Below are 19,753 nucleotides of genomic sequence, written 5' to 3' on the forward strand. Positions count from 1 at the left end.
ATGCATTTTTATAATGTATGTGTTTATGTTGTCCTATAAATATACAGAGACATATAGCAAGATATAGGGAGATACATTCGTGTAAAGTGGATATGTACAAGTTTATAAGTAAATGAGATGTTTTTCCAATTAATAATTCTAAGAACTGAATGGAAAAAGAAAATCGTAAAGTTTAGATAGGTCCCACTGTGATTTGTACTCAGATCCCGGTTTTCAGAGTCTAGAGTGCTAAGCATGATACCATCAAACCACCTGTACCAGGTTGAGCTTTTCATTTTGAGAGAAGAGATTGCATTCACGGGGGAATCTTATATTTTATTGCAAAATCGTATCTCACATAAAAAGTACTGTTCAACAGAGTGATAGCGTTACTTGAGTCCTCTGGGCAACATCCTTCCCTAACATAGTTCAATATGCAAAAGTTGAACAGAATAGAAAAGTAATAACATTCTGTTGGTCTTTGACTGTAGAACATTAAAAACTTTGAAATGTTCACATTGCTGCAGCAATTTGCTCCCTTGTCACATGGGAGGTTCCATGGTGTAATGGTTAGCACTTTGGACTTTGAATCCAAGGATCCGAGTTCAAATCTCTGTGGGACCACTTTCATGACTGTTGATCAAATCTTTTTCTGTCAAGTGTATTCATAAATATCACAAATCTAACACGGGTAGAGTGAAACATTAATTTATTGATTGTATTCTGAAAGTCTATTCGATGTGAGCAAATGATAGAACTTTTAGAAAACATGGAAATTAAATGGCTCAAAATAATGAGACATTTTGCGAGCTGACTCTGTTTTCTCAAACTCATCACAGGGGGCTGATGCAAGATATTACTTTCTTAAATCTTACTGTTATTGATAAGGGGAAGATGGAACTTTTTAATTGGAAATCCTTCATTAAAACAAAACTTGAGGAATCAAATTGTGTATTATGGGGACAGAAGATATGACGTTTTGAATAACAATCGTGAAATTCAGACACACATATATTTACACTCTGATTTTCTAAAGTAAATCCATAACCATAAAGTAAAATCTTTCGAAAGACGTGTCAAAGGTAATAATCTGAATTTCTCTTTCAAAGAAATTCACAATTAAATGCACTGTGTAAGTCAAGCATGTTGTCATATAAGAAATCAGCAAAAATTAACTATCTCATTACTGGTCATATAGATGAGAGAGGAAATGAACCTAACGTTTAAATTGTGGATGGGAAACAACAGTTTTTAGTTTTCAGCTTCAATACATATGTTTATGAATAATTGATTTCTTTATATAGTCTTATCGCTATCTAGACGGATATAGCTATGTATACATAGATGCATACTTATACGTTGATAAGTATCAGTATAAAACATTGACGTTATGTTTTTCCAAGACCAAATTCTAAGAAATGGGTGAAATAGTAAATCTCATAATTCAAGCAGGTCCCACCGAGATTTGAACTCGGATCGCTGGATTCAGAGTCCAGAGTGCTAACCATTACACCATGGAACCCTCCCATACATGAGTCATTTTTCCATTGAGACAAAAGAGAGCGCATTAGTGCGGGGGCATTTCTTACATTGATGAAACGATATCTCTGTTGAATGCTCATAGTGTAAAGAGCTATAATGTGATTTGATTCTGTTCAGATACATTCTCCTTAACAGTGTTAAATATGCAAACGTTTATCAGGATAGGCAAGTTATATCATAATGATCATCTTTGACTGTAACATATTAAAACATTTTACATTTCCAAACTAATACACCCATTTCTTTGTCTCTCACATGGGCTGCGCCAAAGAGCAATGATTGGCACGTTGGACTTTGCATGCAAAGGTACCAGTCCAAATCTTGGGGGTACTATTTTATTACTCTTGACCTTTTCTATTTCTGTCACCTTTGTTTATTGATTGCTCAAATCCAACACCAGTAGGTTGAAAGAGACAATTATTGATTCCTTTCAAAACGTCCATCAGCTTGAACAAGTTACAGAAATACAAACATTATAATACGTTTACATCACATTCCTACACAAAATAGTGTGACATTAAGAAATCCTATCCTGTTTTTCTGAAATGCATTTCAGAGGCCTGATTCCCAGCATCCCTTTTTGAAGCTTTCTGCGCTATTGATAAGGCGAATTTAGCACATTTTGAAAGAGAAGTGTTCTTAAATCAAACCTAGAGAACCACAATGACGGTATCATTCAGATAGTACAAATGTTTTTGTATATTAGTATGGAAATTGTGAAATAAAACGTATTTCATGCTGATTTTCAACAGTCGATCTGCAATCGTGAAACATAAGCTTTTGCTTGGAGGCCTCACAGGTACTGATCTAATTTTCTCTTTTAAGATTATTCACAAATCATATGATATGCTTTGTATAAATCAACTATATTGTTAGATCAAAATTGAGTAAAAAGTGACTATCTCAATTTCATGACATATAGAAGAGTAAGGAGAAGAAGCTCATGTTTCAAATGTGGAGAGGCAACAACTTTTCATTATTTTCACCTCTACTAATTATATGCATTTTTATAATGTATGTGTTTATGTTGTCCTATAAATATACAGAGACATATAGCAAGATATAGGGAGATACATTCGTGTAAAGTGGATATGTACAAGTTTATAAGTAAATGAGATGTTTTTCCAATTAATAATTCTAAGAACTGAATGGAAAAAGAAAATCGTAAAGTTTAGATAGGTCCCACTGTGATTTGTACTCAGATCCCGGTTTTCAGAGTCTAGAGTGCTAAGCATGATACCATCAAACCACCTGTACCAGGTTGAGCTTTTCATTTTGAGAGAAGAGATTGCATTCACGGGGGAATCTTATATTTTATTGCAAAATCGTATCTCACATAAAAAGTACTGTTCAACAGAGTGATAGCGTTACTTGAGTCCTCTGGGCAACATCCTTCCCTAACATAGTTCAATATGCAAAAGTTGAACAGAATAGAAAAGTAATAACATTCTGTTGGTCTTTGACTGTAGAACATTAAAAACTTTGAAATGTTCACATTGCTGCAGCAATTTGCTCCCTTGTCACATGGGAGGTTCCATGGTGTAATGGTTAGCACTTTGGACTTTGAATCCAAGGATCCGAGTTCAAATCTCTGTGGGACCACTTTCATGACTGTTGATCAAATCTTTTTCTGTCAAGTGTATTCATAAATATCACAAATCTAACACGGGTAGAGTGAAACATTAATTTATTGATTGTATTCTGAAAGTCTATTCGATGTGAGCAAATGATAGAACTTTTAGAAAACATGGAAATTAAATGGCTCAAAATAATGAGACATTTTGCGAGCTGACTCTGTTTTCTCAAACTCATCACAGGGGGCTGATGCAAGATATTACTTTCTTAAATCTTACTGTTATTGATAAGGGGAAGATGGAACTTTTTAATTGGAAATCCTTCATTAAAACAAAACTTGAGGAATCAAATTGTGTATTATGGGGACAGAAGATATGACGTTTTGAATAACAATCGTGAAATTCAGACACACATATATTTACACTCTGATTTTCTAAAGTAAATCCATAACCATAAAGTAAAATCTTTCGAAAGACGTGTCAAAGGTAATAATCTGAATTTCTCTTTCAAAGAAATTCACAATTAAATGCACTGTGTAAGTCAAGCATGTTGTCATATAAGAAATCAGCAAAAATTAACTATCTCATTACTGGTCATATAGATGAGAGAGGAAATGAACCTAACGTTTAAATTGTGGATGGGAAACAACAGTTTTTAGTTTTCAGCTTCAATACATATGTTTATGAATAATTGATTTCTTTATATAGTCTTATCGCTATCTAGACGGATATAGCTATGTATACATAGATGCATACTTATACGTTGATAAGTATCAGTATAAAACATTGACGTTATGTTTTTCCAAGACCAAATTCTAAGAAATGGGTGAAATAGTAAATCTCATAATTCAAGCAGGTCCCACCGAGATTTGAACTCGGATCGCTGGATTCAGAGTCCAGAGTGCTAACCATTACACCATGGAACCCTCCCATACATGAGTCATTTTTCCATTGAGACAAAAGAGAGCGCATTAGTGCGGGGGCATTTCTTACATTGATGAAACGATATCTCTGTTGAATGCTCATAGTGTAAAGAGCTATAATGTGATTTGATTCTGTTCAGATACATTCTCCTTAACAGTGTTAAATATGCAAACGTTTATCAGGATAGGCAAGTTATATCATAATGATCATCTTTGACTGTAACATATTAAAACATTTTACATTTCCAAACTAATACACCCATTTCTTTGTCTCTCACATGGGCTGCGCCAAAGAGCAATGATTGGCACGTTGGACTTTGCATGCAAAGGTACCAGTCCAAATCTTGGGGGTACTATTTTATTACTCTTGACCTTTTCTATTTCTGTCACCTTTGTTTATTGATTGCTCAAATCCAACACCAGTAGGTTGAAAGAGACAATTATTGATTCCTTTCAAAACGTCCATCAGCTTGAACAAGTTACAGAAATACAAACATTATAATACGTTTACATCACATTCCTACACAAAATAGTGTGACATTAAGAAATCCTATCCTGTTTTTCTGAAATGCATTTCAGAGGCCTGATTCCCAGCATCCCTTTTTGAAGCTTTCTGCGCTATTGATAAGGCGAATTTAGCACATTTTGAAAGAGAAGTGTTCTTAAATCAAACCTAGAGAACCACAATGACGGTATCATTCAGATAGTACAAATGTTTTTGTATATTAGTATGGAAATTGTGAAATAAAACGTATTTCATGCTGATTTTCAACAGTCGATCTGCAATCGTGAAACATAAGCTTTTGCTTGGAGGCCTCACAGGTACTGATCTAATTTTCTCTTTTAAGATTATTCACAAATCATATGATATGCTTTGTATAAATCAACTATATTGTTAGATCAAAATTGAGTAAAAAGTGACTATCTCAATTTCATGACATATAGAAGAGTAAGGAGAAGAAGCTCATGTTTCAAATGTGGAGAGGCAACAACTTTTCATTATTTTCACCTCTACTAATTATATGCATTTTTATAATGTATGTGTTTATGTTGTCCTATAAATATACAGAGACATATAGCAAGATATAGGGAGATACATTCGTGTAAAGTGGATATGTACAAGTTTATAAGTAAATGAGATGTTTTTCCAATTAATAATTCTAAGAACTGAATGGAAAAAGAAAATCGTAAAGTTTAGATAAGTCCCACTGTGATTTGTACTCAGATCCCGGTTTTCAGAGTCTAGAGTGCTAAGCATGATACCATCAAACCACCTGTACCAGGTTGAGCTTTTCATTTTGAGAGAAGAGATTGCATTCACGGGGGAATCTTATATTTTATTGCAAAATCGTATCTCACATAAAAAGTACTGTTCAACAGAGTGATAGCGTTACTTGAGTCCTCTGGGCAACATCCTTCCCTAACATAGTTCAATATGCAAAAGTTGAACAGAATAGAAAAGTAATAACATTCTGTTGGTCTTTGACTGTAGAACATTAAAAACTTTGAAATGTTCACATTGCTGCAGCAATTTGCTCCCTTGTCACATGGGAGGTTCCATGGTGTAATGGTTAGCACTTTGGACTTTGAATCCAAGGATCCGAGTTCAAATCTCGGTGGGACCACTTTCATGACTGTTGATCAAATCTTTTTCTGTCAAGTGTATTCATAAATATCACAAATCTAACACGGGTAGAGTGAAACATTAATTTATTGATTGTATTCTGAAAGTCTATTCGATGTGAGCAAATGATAGAACTTTTAGAAAACATGGAAATTAAATGGCTCAAAATAATGAGACATTTTGCGAGCTGACTCTGTTTTCTCAAACTCATCACAGGGGGCTGATGCAAGATATTACTTTCTTAAATCTTACTGTTATTGATAAGGGGAAGATGGAACTTTTTAATTGGAAATCCTTCATTAAAACAAAACTTGAGGAATCAAATTGTGTATTATGGGGACAGAAGATATGACGTTTTGAATAACAATCGTGAAATTCAGACACACATATATTTACACTCTGATTTTCTAAAGTAAATCCATAACCATAAAGTAAAATCTTTCGAAAGACGTGTCAAAGGTAATAATCTGAATTTCTCTTTCAAAGAAATTCACAATTAAATGCACTGTGTAAGTCAAGCATGTTGTCATATAAGAAATCAGCAAAAATTAACTATCTCATTACTGGTCATATAGATGAGAGAGGAAATGAACCTAACGTTTAAATTGTGGATGGGAAACAACAGTTTTTAGTTTTCAGCTTCAATACATATGTTTATGAATAATTGATTTCTTTATATAGTCTTATCGCTATCTAGACGGATATAGCTATGTATACATAGATGCATACTTATACGTTGATAAGTATCAGTATAAAACATTGACGTTATGTTTTTCCAAGACCAAATTCTAAGAAATGGGTGAAATAGTAAATCTCATAATTCAAGCAGGTCCCACCGAGATTTGAACTCGGATCGCTGGATTCAGAGTCCAGAGTGCTAACCATTACACCATGGAACCCTCCCATACATGAGTCATTTTTCCATTGAGACAAAAGAGAGCGCATTAGTGCGGGGGCATTTCTTACATTGATGAAACGATATCTCTGTTGAATGCTCATAGTGTAAAGAGCTATAATGTGATTTGATTCTGTTCAGATACATTCTCCTTAACAGTGTTAAATATGCAAACGTTTATCAGGATAGGCAAGTTATATCATAATGATCATCTTTGACTGTAACATATTAAAACATTTTACATTTCCAAACTAATACACCCATTTCTTTGTCTCTCACATGGGCTGCGCCAAAGAGCAATGATTGGCACGTTGGACTTTGCATGCAAAGGTACCAGTCCAAATCTTGGGGGTACTATTTTATTACTCTTGACCTTTTCTATTTCTGTCACCTTTGTTTATTGATTGCTCAAATCCAACACCAGTAGGTTGAAAGAGACAATTATAGATTCCTTTCAAAACGTCCATCAGCTTGAACAAGTTACAGAAATACAAACATTATAATACGTTTACATCACATTCCTACACAAAATAGTGTGACATTAAGAAATCCTATCCTGTTTTTCTGAAATGCATTTCAGAGGCCTGATTCCCAGCATCCCTTTTTGAAGCTTTCTGCGCTATTGATAAGGCGAATTTAGCACATTTTGAAAGAGAAGTGTTCTTAAATCAAACCTAGAGAACCACAATGACGGTATCATTCAGATAGTACAAATGTTTTTGTATATTAGTATGGAAATTGTGAAATAAAACGTATTTCATGCTGATTTTCAACAGTCGATCTGCAATCGTGAAACATAAGCTTTTGCTTGGAGGCCTCACAGGTACTGATCTAATTTTCTCTTTTAAGATTATTCACAAATCATATGATATGCTTTGTATAAATCAACTATATTGTTAGATCAAAATTGAGTAAAAAGTGACTATCTCAATTTCATGACATATAGAAGAGTAAGGAGAAGAAGCTCATGTTTCAAATGTGGAGAGGCAACAACTTTTCATTATTTTCACCTCTACTAATTATATGCATTTTTATAATGTATGTGTTTATGTTGTCCTATAAATATACAGAGACATATAGCAAGATATAGGGAGATACATACGTGTAAAGTGGATATGTACAAGTTTATAAGTAAATGAGATGTTTTTCCAATTAATAATTCTAAGAACTGAATGGAAAAAGAAAATCGTAAAGTTTAGATAAGTCCCACTGTGATTTGTACTCAGATCCCGGTTTTCAGAGTCTAGAGTGCTAAGCATGATACCATCAAACCACCTGTACCAGGTTGAGCTTTTCATTTTGAGAGAAGAGATTGCATTCACGGGGGAATCTTATATTTTATTGCAAAATCGTATCTCACATAAAAAGTACTGTTCAACAGAGTGATAGCGTTACTTGAGTCCTCTGGGCAACATCCTTCCCTAACATAGTTCAATATGCAAAAGTTGAACAGAATAGAAAAGTAATAACATTCTGTTGGTCTTTGACTGTAGAACATTAAAAACTTTGAAATGTTCACATTGCTGCAGCAATTTGCTCCCTTGTCACATGGGAGGTTCCATGGTGTAATGGTTAGCACTTTGGACTTTGAATCCAAGGATCCGAGTTCAAATCTCTGTGGGACCACTTTCATGACTGTTGATCAAATCTTTTTCTGTCAAGTGTATTCATAAATATCACAAATCTAACACGGGTAGAGTGAAACATTAATTTATTGATTGTATTCTGAAAGTCTATTCGATGTGAGCAAATGATAGAACTTTTAGAAAACATGGAAATTAAATGGCTCAAAATAATGAGACATTTTGCGAGCTGACTCTGTTTTCTCAAACTCATCACAGGGGGCTGATGCAAGATATTACTTTCTTAAATCTTACTGTTATTGATAAGGGGAAGATGGAACTTTTTAATTGGAAATCCTTCATTAAAACAAAACTTGAGGAATCAAATTGTGTATTATGGGGACAGAAGATATGACGTTTTGAATAACAATCGTGAAATTCAGACACACATATATTTACACTCTGATTTTCTAAAGTAAATCCATAACCATAAAGTAAAATCTTTCGAAAGACGTGTCAAAGGTAATAATCTGAATTTCTCTTTCAAAGAAATTCACAATTAAATGCACTGTGTAAGTCAAGCATGTTGTCATATAAGAAATCAGCAAAAATTAACTATCTCATTACTGGTCATATAGATGAGAGAGGAAATGAACCTAACGTTTAAATTGTGGATGGGAAACAACAGTTTTTAGTTTTCAGCTTCAATACATATGTTTATGAATAATTGATTTCTTTATATAGTCTTATCGCTATCTAGACGGATATAGCTATGTATACATAGATGCATACTTATACGTTGATAAGTATCAGTATAAAACATTGACGTTATGTTTTTCCAAGACCAAATTCTAAGAAATGGGTGAAATAGTAAATCTCATAATTCAAGCAGGTCCCACCGAGATTTGAACTCGGATCGCTGGATTCAGAGTCCAGAGTGCTAACCATTACACCATGGAACCCGCCCATACATGAGTCATTTTTCCATTGAGACAAAAGAGAGCGCATTAGTGCGGGGGCATTTCTTACATTGATGAAACGATATCTCTGTTGAATGCTCATAGTGTAAAGAGCTATAATGTGATTTGATTCTGTTCAGATACATTCTCCTTAACAGTGTTAAATATGCAAACGTTTATCAGGATAGGCAAGTTATATCATAATGATCATCTTTGACTGTAACATATTAAAACATTTTACATTTCCAAACTAATACACCCATTTCTTTGTCTCTCACATGGGCTGCGCCAAAGAGCAATGATTGGCACGTTGGACTTTGCATGCAAAGGTACCAGTCCAAATCTTGGGGGTACTATTTTATTACTCTTGACCTTTTCTATTTCTGTCACCTTTGTTTATTGATTGCTCAAATCCAACACCAGTAGGTTGAAAGAGACAATTATTGATTCCTTTCAAAACATCCATCAGCTTGAACAAGTTACAGAAATACAAACATTATAATACGTTTACATCACATTCCTACACAAAATAGTGTGACATTAAGAAATCCTATCCTGTTTTTCTGAAATGCATTTCAGAGGCCTGATTCCCAGCATCCCTTTTTGAAGCTTTCTGCGCTATTGATAAGGCGAATTTAGCACATTTTGAAAGAGAAGTGTTCTTAAATCAAACCTAGAGAACCACAATGACGGTATCATTCAGATAGTACAAATGTTTTTGTATATTAGTATGGAAATTGTGAAATAAAACGTATTTCATGCTGATTTTCAACAGTCGATCTGCAATCGTGAAACATAAGCTTTTGCTTGGAGGCCTCACAGGTACTGATCTAATTTTCTCTTTTAAGATTATTCACAAATCATATGATATGCTTTGTATAAATCAACTATATTGTTAGATCAAAATTGAGTAAAAAGTGACTATCTCAATTTCATGACATATAGAAGAGTAAGGAGAAGAAGCTCATGTTTCAAATGTGGAGAGGCAACAACTTTTCATTATTTTCACCTCTACTAATTATATGCATTTTTATAATGTATGTGTTTATGTTGTCCTATAAATATACAGAGACATATAGCAAGATATAGGGAGATACATACGTGTAAAGTGGATATGTACAAGTTTATAAGTAAATGAGATGTTTTTCCAATTAATAATTCTAAGAACTGAATGGAAAAAGAAAATCGTAAAGTTTAGATAAGTCCCACTGTGATTTGTACTCAGATCCCGGTTTTCAGAGTCTAGAGTGCTAAGCATGATACCATCAAACCACCTGTACCAGGTTGAGCTTTTCATTTTGAGAGAAGAGATTGCATTCACGGGGGAATCTTATATTTTATTGCAAAATCGTATCTCACATAAAAAGTACTGTTCAACAGAGTGATAGCGTTACTTGAGTCCTCTGGGCAACATCCTTCCCTAACATAGTTCAATATGCAAAAGTTGAACAGAATAGAAAAGTAATAACATTCTGTTGGTCTTTGACTGTAGAACATTAAAAACTTTGAAATGTTCACATTGCTGCAGCAATTTGCTCCCTTGTCACATGGGAGGTTCCATGGTGTAATGGTTAGCACTTTGGACTTTGAATCCAAGGATCCGAGTTCAAATCTCGGTGGGACCACTTTCATGACTGTTGATCAAATCTTTTTCTGTCAAGTGTATTCATAAATATCACAAATCTAACACGGGTAGAGTGAAACATTAATTTATTGATTGTATTCTGAAAGTCTATTCGATGTGAGCAAATGATAGAACTTTTAGAAAACATGGAAATTAAATGGCTCAAAATAATGAGACATTTTGCGAGCTGACTCTGTTTTCTCAAACTCATCACAGGGGGCTGATGCAAGATATTACTTTCTTAAATCTTACTGTTATTGATAAGGGGAAGATGGAACTTTTTAATTGGAAATCCTTCATTAAAACAAAACTTGAGGAATCAAATTGTGTATTATGGGGACAGAAGATATGACGTTTTGAATAACAATCGTGAAATTCAGACACACATATATTTACACTCTGATTTTCTAAAGTAAATCCATAACCATAAAGTAAAATCTTTCGAAAGACGTGTCAAAGGTAATAATCTGAATTTCTCTTTCAAAGAAATTCACAATTAAATGCACTGTGTAAGTCAAGCATGTTGTCATATAAGAAATCAGCAAAAATTAACTATCTCATTACTGGTCATATAGATGAGAGAGGAAATGAACCTAACGTTTAAATTGTGGATGGGAAACAACAGTTTTTAGTTTTCAGCTTCAATACATATGTTTATGAATAATTGATTTCTTTATATAGTCTTATCGCTATCTAGACGGATATAGCTATGTATACATAGATGCATACTTATACGTTGATAAGTATCAGTATAAAACATTGACGTTATGTTTTTCCAAGACCAAATTCTAAGAAATGGGTGAAATAGTAAATCTCATAATTCAAGCAGGTCCCACCGAGATTTGAACTCGGATCGCTGGATTCAGAGTCCAGAGTGCTAACCATTACACCATGGAACCCTCCCATACATGAGTCATTTTTCCATTGAGACAAAAGAGAGCGCATTAGTGCGGGGGCATTTCTTACATTGATGAAACGATATCTCTGTTGAATGCTCATAGTGTAAAGAGCTATAATGTGATTTGATTCTGTTCAGATACATTCTCCTTAACAGTGTTAAATATGCAAACGTTTATCAGGATAGGCAAGTTATATCATAATGATCATCTTTGACTGTAACATATTAAAACATTTTACATTTCCAAACTAATACACCCATTTCTTTGTCTCTCACATGGGCTGCGCCAAAGAGCAATGATTGGCACATTGGACTTTGCATGCAAAGGTACCAGTCCAAATCTTGGGGGTACTATTTTATTACTCTTGACCTTTTCTATTTCTGTCACCTTTGTTTATTGATTGCTCAAATCCAACACCAGTAGGTTGAAAGAGACAATTATAGATTCCTTTCAAAACGTCCATCAGCTTGAACAAGTTACAGAAATACAAACATTATAATACGTTTACATCACATTCCTACACAAAATAGTGTGACATTAAGAAATCCTATCCTGTTTTTCTGAAATGCATTTCAGAGGCCTGATTCCCAGCATCCCTTTTTGAAGCTTTCTGCGCTATTGATAAGGCGAATTTAGCACATTTTGAAAGAGAAGTGTTCTTAAATCAAACCTAGAGAACCACAATGACGGTATCATTCAGATAGTACAAATGTTTTTGTATATTAGTATGGAAATTGTGAAATAAAACGTATTTCATGCTGATTTTCAACAGTCGATCTGCAATCGTGAAACATAAGCTTTTGCTTGGAGGCCTCACAGGTACTGATCTAATTTTCTCTTTTAAGATTATTCACAAATCATATGATATGCTTTGTATAAATCAACTATATTGTTAGATCAAAATTGAGTAAAAAGTGACTATCTCAATTTCATGACATATAGAAGAGTAAGGAGAAGAAGCTCATGTTTCAAATGTGGAGAGGCAACAACTTTTCATTATTTTCACCTCTACTAATTATATGCATTTTTATAATGTATGTGTTTATGTTGTCCTATAAATATACAGAGACATATAGCAAGATATAGGGAGATACATACGTGTAAAGTGGATATGTACAAGTTTATAAGTAAATGAGATGTTTTTCCAATTAATAATTCTAAGAACTGAATGGAAAAAGAAAATCGTAAAGTTTAGATAAGTCCCACTGTGATTTGTACTCAGATCCCGGTTTTCAGAGTCTAGAGTGCTAAGCATGATACCATCAAACCACCTGTACCAGGTTGAGCTTTTCATTTTGAGAGAAGAGATTGCATTCACGGGGGAATCTTATATTTTATTGCAAAATCGTATCTCACATAAAAAGTACTGTTCAACAGAGTGATAGCGTTACTTGAGTCCTCTGGGCAACATCCTTCCCTAACATAGTTCAATATGCAAAAGTTGAACAGAATAGAAAAGTAATAACATTCTGTTGGTCTTTGACTGTAGAACATTAAAAACTTTGAAATGTTCACATTGCTGCAGCAATTTGCTCCCTTGTCACATGGGAGGTTCCATGGTGTAATGGTTAGCACTTTGGACTTTGAATCCAAGGATCCGAGTTCAAATCTCGGTGGGACCACTTTCATGACTGTTGATCAAATCTTTTTCTGTCAAGTGTATTCATAAATATCACAAATCTAACACGGGTAGAGTGAAACATTAATTTATTGATTGTATTCTGAAAGTCTATTCGATGTGAGCAAATGATAGAACTTTTAGAAAACATGGAAATTAAATGGCTCAAAATAATGAGACATTTTGCGAGCTGACTCTGTTTTCTCAAACTCATCACAGGGGGCTGATGCAAGATATTACTTTCTTAAATCTTACTGTTATTGATAAGGGGAAGATGGAACTTTTTAATTGGAAATCCTTCATTAAAACAAAACTTGAGGAATCAAATTGTGTATTATGGGGACAGAAGATATGACGTTTTGAATAACAATCGTGAAATTCAGACACACATATATTTACACTCTGATTTTCTAAAGTAAATCCATAACCATAAAGTAAAATCTTTCGAAAGACGTGTCAAAGGTAATAATCTGAATTTCTCTTTCAAAGAAATTCACAATTAAATGCACTGTGTAAGTCAAGCATGTTGTCATATAAGAAATCAGCAAAAATTAACTATCTCATTACTGGTCATATAGATGAGAGAGGAAATGAACCTAACGTTTAAATTGTGGATGGGAAACAACAGTTTTTAGTTTTCAGCTTCAATACATATGTTTATGAATAATTGATTTCTTTATATAGTCTTATCGCTATCTAGACGGATATAGCTATGTATACATAGATGCATACTTATACGTTGATAAGTATCAGTATAAAACATTGACGTTATGTTTTTCCAAGACCAAATTCTAAGAAATGGGTGAAATAGTAAATCTCATAATTCAAGCAGGTCCCACCGAGATTTGAACTCGGATCGCTGGATTCAGAGTCCAGAGTGCTAACCATTACACCATGGAACCCTCCCATACATGAGTCATTTTTCCATTGAGACAAAAGAGAGCGCATTAGTGCGGGGGCATTTCTTACATTGATGAAACGATATCTCTGTTGAATGCTCATAGTGTAAAGAGCTATAATGTGATTTGATTCTGTTCAGATACATTCTCCTTAACAGTGTTAAATATGCAAACGTTTATCAGGATAGGCAAGTTATATCATAATGATCATCTTTGACTGTAACATATTAAAACATTTTACATTTCCAAACTAATACACCCATTTCTTTGTCTCTCACATGGGCTGCGCCAAAGAGCAATGATTGGCACGTTGGACTTTGCATGCAAAGGTACCAGTCCAAATCTTGGGGGTACTATTTTATTACTCTTGACCTTTTCTATTTCTGTCACCTTTGTTTATTGATAGCTCAAATCCAACACCAGTAGGTTGAAAGAGACAATTATTGATTCCTTTCAAAACGTCCATCAGCTTGAACAAGTTACAGAAATACAAACATTATAATACGTTTACATCACATTCCTACACAAAATAGTGTGACATTAAGAAATCCTATCCTGTTTTTCTGAAATGCATTTCAGAGGCCTGATTCCCAGCATCCCTTTTTGAAGCTTTCTGCGCTATTGATAAGGCGAATTTAGCACATTTTGAAAGAGAAGTGTTCTTAAATCAAACCTAGAGAACCACAATGACGGTATCATTCAGATAGTACAAATGTTTTTGTATATTAGTATGGAAATTGTGAAATAAAACGTTTTTCATGCTGATTTTCAACAGTCGATCTGCAATCGTGAAACATAAGCTTTTGCTTGGAGGCCTCACAGGTACTGATCTAATTTTCTCTTTTAAGATTATTCACAAATCATATGATATGCTTTGTATAAATCAACTATATTGTTAGATCAAAATTGAGTAAAAAGTGACTATCTCAATTTCATGACATATAGAAGAGTAAGGAGAAGAAGCTCATGTTTCAAATGTGGAGAGGCAACAACTTTTCATTATTTTCACCTCTACTAATTATATGCATTTTTATAATGTATGTGTTTATGTTGTCCTATAAATATACAGAGACATATAGCAAGATATAGGGAGATACATACGTGTAAAGTGGATATGTACAAGTTTATAAGTAAATGAGATGTTTTTCCAATTAATAATTCTAAGAACTGAATGGAAAAAGAAAATCGTAAAGTTTAGATAAGTCCCACTGTGATTTGTACTCAGATCCCGGTTTTCAGAGTCTAGAGTGCTAAGCATGATACCATCAAACCACCTGTACCAGGTTAAGCTTTTCATTTTGAGAGAAGAGATTGCATTCACGGGGGAATCTTATATTTTATTGCAAAATCGTATCTCACATAAAAAGTACTGTTCAACAGAGTGATAGCGTTACTTGAGTCCTCTGGGCAACATCCTTCCCTAACATAGTTCAATATGCAAAAGTTGAACAGAATAGAAAAGTAATAACATTCTGTTGGTCTTTGACTGTAGAACATTAAAAACTTTGAAATGTTCACATTGCTGCAGCAATTTGCTCCCTTGTCACATGGGAGGTTCCATGGTGTAATGGTTAGCACTTTGGACTTTGAATCCAAGGATCCGAGTTCAAATCTCGGTGGGACCACTTTCATGACTGTTGATCAAATCTTTTTTTGTCAAGTGTATTCATAAATATCACAAATCTAACACGGGTAGAGTGAAACATTAATTTATTGATTGTATTCTGAAAGTCTATTCGATGTGAGCAAATGATAGAACTTTTAGAAAACATGGAAATTAAATGGCTCAAAATAATGAGACATTTTGCGAGCTGACTCTGTTTTCTCAAACTCATCACAGGGGGCTGATGCAAGATATTACTTTCTTAAATCTTACTGTTATTGATAAGGGGAAGATGGAACTTTTTAATTGGAAATCCTTCATTAAAACAAAACTTGAGGAATCAAATTGTGTATTATGGGGACAGAAGATATGACGTTTTGAATAACAATCGTGAAATTCAGACACACATATATTTACACTCTGATTTTCTAAAGTAAATCCATAACCATAAAGTAAAATCTTTCGAAAGACGTGTCAAAGGTAATAATCTGAATTTCTCTTTCAAAGAAATTCACAATTAAATGCACTGTGTAAGTCAAGCATGTTGTCATATAAGAAATCAGCAAAAATTAACTATCTCATTACTGGTCATATAGATGAGAGAGGAAATGAACCTAACGTTTAAATTGTGGATGGGAAACAACAGTTTTTAGTTTTCAGCTTCAATACATATGTTTATGAATAATTGATTTCTTTATATAGTCTTATCGCTATCTAGACGGATATAGCTATGTATACATAGATGCATACTTATACGTTGATAAGTATCAGTATAAAACATTGACGTTATGTTTTTCCAAGACCAAATTCTAAGAAATGGGTGAAATAGTAAATCTCATAATTCAAGCAGGTCCCACCGAGATTTGAACTCGGATCGCTGGATTCAGAGTCCAGAGTGCTAACCATTACACCATGGAACCCTCCCATACATGAGTCATTTTTCCATTGAGACAAAAGAGAGCGCATTAGTGCGGGGGCATTTCTTACATTGATGAAACGATATCTCTGTTGAATGCTCATAGTGTAAAGAGCTATAATGTGATTTGATTCTGTTCAGATACATTCTCCTTAACAGTGTTAAATATGCAAACGTTTATCAGGATAGGCAAGTTATATCATAATGATCATCTTTGACTGTAACATATTAAAACATTTTACATTTCCAAACTAATACACCCATTTCTTTGTCTCTCACATGGGCTGCGCCAAAGAGCAATGATTGGCACATTGGACTTTGCATGCAAAGGTACCAGTCCAAATCTTGGGGGTACTATTTTATTACTCTTGACCTTTTCTATTTCTGTCACCTTTGTTTATTGATTGCTCAAATCCAACACCAGTAGGTTGAAAGAGACAATTATAGATTCCTTTCAAAACGTCCATCAGCTTGAACAAGTTACAGAAATACAAACATTATAATACGTTTACATCACATTCCTACACAAAATAGTGTGACATTAAGAAATCCTATCCTGTTTTTCTGAAATGCATTTCAGAGGCCTGATTCCCAGCATCCCTTTTTGAAGCTTTCTGCGCTATTGATAAGGCGAATTTAGCACATTTTGAAAGAGAAGTGTTCTTAAATCAAACCTAGAGAACCACAATGACGGTATCATTCAGATAGTACAAATGTTTTTGTATATTAGTATGGAAATTGTGAAATAAAACGTATTTCATGCTGATTTTCAACAGTCGATCTGCAATCGTGAAACATAAGCTTTTGCTTGGAGGCCTCACAGGTACTGATCTAATTTTCTCTTTTAAGATTATTCACAAATCATATGATATGCTTTGTATAAATCAACTATATTGTTAGATCAAAATTGAGTAAAAAGTGACTATCTCAATTTCATGACATATAGAAGAGTAAGGAGAAGAAGCTCATGTTTCAAATGTGGAGAGGCAACAACTTTTCATTATTTTCACCTCTACTAATTATATGCATTTTTATAATGTATGTGTTTATGTTGTCCTATAAATATACAGAGACATATAGCAAGATATAGGGAGATACATACGTGTAAAGTGGATATGTACAAGTTTATAAGTAAATGAGATGTTTTTCCAATTAATAATTCTAAGAACTGAATGGAAAAAGAAAATCGTAAAGTTTAGATAAGTCCCACTGTGATTTGTACTCAGATCCCGGTTTTCAGAGTCTAGAGTGCTAAGCATGATACCATCAAACCACCTGTACCAGGTTGAGCTTTTCATTTTGAGAGAAGAGATTGCATTCACGGGGGAATCTTATATTTTATTGCAAAATCGTATCTCACATAAAAAGTACTGTTCAACAGAGTGATAGCGTTACTTGAGTCCTCTGGGCAACATCCTTCCCTAACATAGTTCAATATGCAAAAGTTGAACAGAATAGAAAAGTAATAACATTCTGTTGGTCTTTGACTGTAGAACATTAAAAACTTTGAAATGTTCACATTGCTGCAGCAATTTGCTCCCTTGTCACATGGGAGGTTCCATGGTGTAATGGTTAGCACTTTGGACTTTGAATCCAAGGATCCGAGTTCAAATCTCGGTGGGACCACTTTCATGACTGTTGATCAAATCTTTTTCTGTCAAGTGTATTCATAAATATCACAAATCTAACACGGGTAGAGTGAAACATTAATTTATTGATTGTATTCTGAAAGTCTATTCGATGTGAGCAAATGATAGAACTTTTAGAAAACATGGAAATTAAATGGCTCAAAATAATGAGACATTTTGCGAGCTGACTCTGTTTTCTCAAACTCATCACAGGGGGCTGATGCAAGATATTACTTTCTTAAATCTTACTGTTATTGATAAGGGGAAGATGGAACTTTTTAATTGGAAATCCTTCATTAAAACAAAACTTGAGGAATCAAATTGTGTATTATGGGGACAGAAGATATGACGTTTTGAATAACAATCGTGAAATTCAGACACACATATATTTACACTCTGATTTTCTAAAGTAAATCCATAACCATAAAGTAAAATCTTTCGAAAGACGTGTCAAAGGTAATAATCTGAATTTCTCTTTCAAAGAAATTCACAATTAAATGCACTGTGTAAGTCAAGCATGTTGTCATATAAGAAATCAGCAAAAATTAACTATCTCATTACTGGTCATATAGATGAGAGAGGAAATGAACCTAACGTTTAAATTGTGGATGGGAAACAACAGTTTTTAGTTTTCAGCTTCAATACATATGTTTATGAATTATTGATTTCTTTATATAGTCTTATCGCTATCTAGACGGATATAGCTATGTATACATAGATGCATACTTATACGTTGATAAGTATCAGTATAAAACATTGACGTTATGTTTTTCCAAGACCAAATTCTAAGAAATGGGTGAAATAGTAAATCTCATAATTCAAGCAGGTCCCACCGAGATTTGAACTCGGATCGCTGGATTCAGAGTCCAGAGTGCTAACCATTACACCATGGAACCCTCCCATACATGAGTCATTTTTCCATTGAGACAAAAGAGAGCGCATTAGTGCGGGGGCATTTCTTACATTGATGAAACGATATCTCTGTTGAATGCTCATAGTGTAAAGAGCTATAATGTGATTTGATTCTGTTCAGATACATTCTCCTTAACAGTGTTAAATATGCAAACGTTTATCAGGATAGGCAAGTTATATCATAATGATCATCTTTGACTGTAACATATTAAAACATTTTACATTTCCAAACTAATACACCCATTTCTTTGTCTCTCACATGGGCTGCGCCAAAGAGCAATGATTGGCACGTTGGACTTTGCATGCAAAGGTACCAGTCCAAATCTTGGGGGTACTATTTTATTACTCTTGACCTTTTCTATTTCTGTCACCTTTGTTTATTGATAGCTCAAATCCAACACCAGTAGGTTGAAAGAGACAATTATTGATTCCTTTCAAAACGTCCATCAGCTTGAACAAGTTACAGAAATACAAACATTATAATACGTTTACATCACATTCCTACACAAAATAGTGTGACATTAAGAAATCCTATCCTGTTTTTCTGAAATGCATTTCAGAGGCCTGATTCCCAGCATCCCTTTTTGAAGCTTTCT

At 34.0% G+C, this 19,753-nt stretch overlaps 16 non-coding genes across 16 annotated transcripts; 8 read left to right on the plus strand and 8 right to left on the minus strand.

Moving 5' to 3' along the window:
* The first annotated feature begins 531 nt into the window (after nucleotides 1-531).
* On the plus strand, nucleotides 532-603 carry TRNAQ-UUG (transfer RNA glutamine (anticodon UUG)). Its single transcript has one exon. It is a non-coding gene; the product is annotated as a tRNA-Gln (tRNA).
* An 826-nt stretch (nucleotides 604-1,429) lies between these two features.
* On the minus strand, nucleotides 1,430-1,501 carry TRNAQ-CUG (transfer RNA glutamine (anticodon CUG)). Its single transcript has one exon. It is a non-coding gene; the product is annotated as a tRNA-Gln (tRNA).
* A 1,550-nt stretch (nucleotides 1,502-3,051) lies between these two features.
* On the plus strand, nucleotides 3,052-3,123 carry TRNAQ-UUG (transfer RNA glutamine (anticodon UUG)). Its single transcript has one exon. It is a non-coding gene; the product is annotated as a tRNA-Gln (tRNA).
* Nucleotides 3,124-3,949: 826 nt separating this feature from the next.
* On the minus strand, nucleotides 3,950-4,021 carry TRNAQ-CUG (transfer RNA glutamine (anticodon CUG)). The gene has a single exon. It is a non-coding gene; the product is annotated as a tRNA-Gln (tRNA).
* Nucleotides 4,022-5,571: 1,550 nt separating this feature from the next.
* TRNAQ-UUG (transfer RNA glutamine (anticodon UUG)) lies at nucleotides 5,572-5,643 on the plus strand. Its single transcript has one exon. It is a non-coding gene; the product is annotated as a tRNA-Gln (tRNA).
* Nucleotides 5,644-6,469: 826 nt separating this feature from the next.
* TRNAQ-CUG (transfer RNA glutamine (anticodon CUG)) lies at nucleotides 6,470-6,541 on the minus strand. Its single transcript has one exon. It is a non-coding gene; the product is annotated as a tRNA-Gln (tRNA).
* A 1,550-nt stretch (nucleotides 6,542-8,091) lies between these two features.
* Nucleotides 8,092-8,163, plus strand: TRNAQ-UUG (transfer RNA glutamine (anticodon UUG)). Its single transcript has one exon. It is a non-coding gene; the product is annotated as a tRNA-Gln (tRNA).
* Nucleotides 8,164-8,989: 826 nt separating this feature from the next.
* Nucleotides 8,990-9,061, minus strand: TRNAQ-CUG (transfer RNA glutamine (anticodon CUG)). Its single transcript has one exon. It is a non-coding gene; the product is annotated as a tRNA-Gln (tRNA).
* A 1,550-nt stretch (nucleotides 9,062-10,611) lies between these two features.
* On the plus strand, nucleotides 10,612-10,683 carry TRNAQ-UUG (transfer RNA glutamine (anticodon UUG)). Its single transcript has one exon. It is a non-coding gene; the product is annotated as a tRNA-Gln (tRNA).
* An 826-nt stretch (nucleotides 10,684-11,509) lies between these two features.
* Nucleotides 11,510-11,581, minus strand: TRNAQ-CUG (transfer RNA glutamine (anticodon CUG)). Its single transcript has one exon. It is a non-coding gene; the product is annotated as a tRNA-Gln (tRNA).
* Nucleotides 11,582-13,131: 1,550 nt separating this feature from the next.
* Nucleotides 13,132-13,203, plus strand: TRNAQ-UUG (transfer RNA glutamine (anticodon UUG)). Its single transcript has one exon. It is a non-coding gene; the product is annotated as a tRNA-Gln (tRNA).
* Nucleotides 13,204-14,029: 826 nt separating this feature from the next.
* On the minus strand, nucleotides 14,030-14,101 carry TRNAQ-CUG (transfer RNA glutamine (anticodon CUG)). Its single transcript has one exon. It is a non-coding gene; the product is annotated as a tRNA-Gln (tRNA).
* A 1,550-nt stretch (nucleotides 14,102-15,651) lies between these two features.
* Nucleotides 15,652-15,723, plus strand: TRNAQ-UUG (transfer RNA glutamine (anticodon UUG)). The gene has a single exon. It is a non-coding gene; the product is annotated as a tRNA-Gln (tRNA).
* Nucleotides 15,724-16,549: 826 nt separating this feature from the next.
* Nucleotides 16,550-16,621, minus strand: TRNAQ-CUG (transfer RNA glutamine (anticodon CUG)). The gene has a single exon. It is a non-coding gene; the product is annotated as a tRNA-Gln (tRNA).
* A 1,550-nt stretch (nucleotides 16,622-18,171) lies between these two features.
* Nucleotides 18,172-18,243, plus strand: TRNAQ-UUG (transfer RNA glutamine (anticodon UUG)). The gene has a single exon. It is a non-coding gene; the product is annotated as a tRNA-Gln (tRNA).
* An 826-nt stretch (nucleotides 18,244-19,069) lies between these two features.
* On the minus strand, nucleotides 19,070-19,141 carry TRNAQ-CUG (transfer RNA glutamine (anticodon CUG)). Its single transcript has one exon. It is a non-coding gene; the product is annotated as a tRNA-Gln (tRNA).
* Between the last annotated feature and the right edge of the window lie 612 nt (nucleotides 19,142-19,753).

This window comes from Lissotriton helveticus, chromosome 4_1 (genome assembly GCF_964261635.1).
Source record: "Lissotriton helveticus chromosome 4_1, aLisHel1.1, whole genome shotgun sequence".
Lineage (NCBI taxonomy): Eukaryota > Metazoa > Chordata > Amphibia > Caudata > Salamandridae > Lissotriton > Lissotriton helveticus.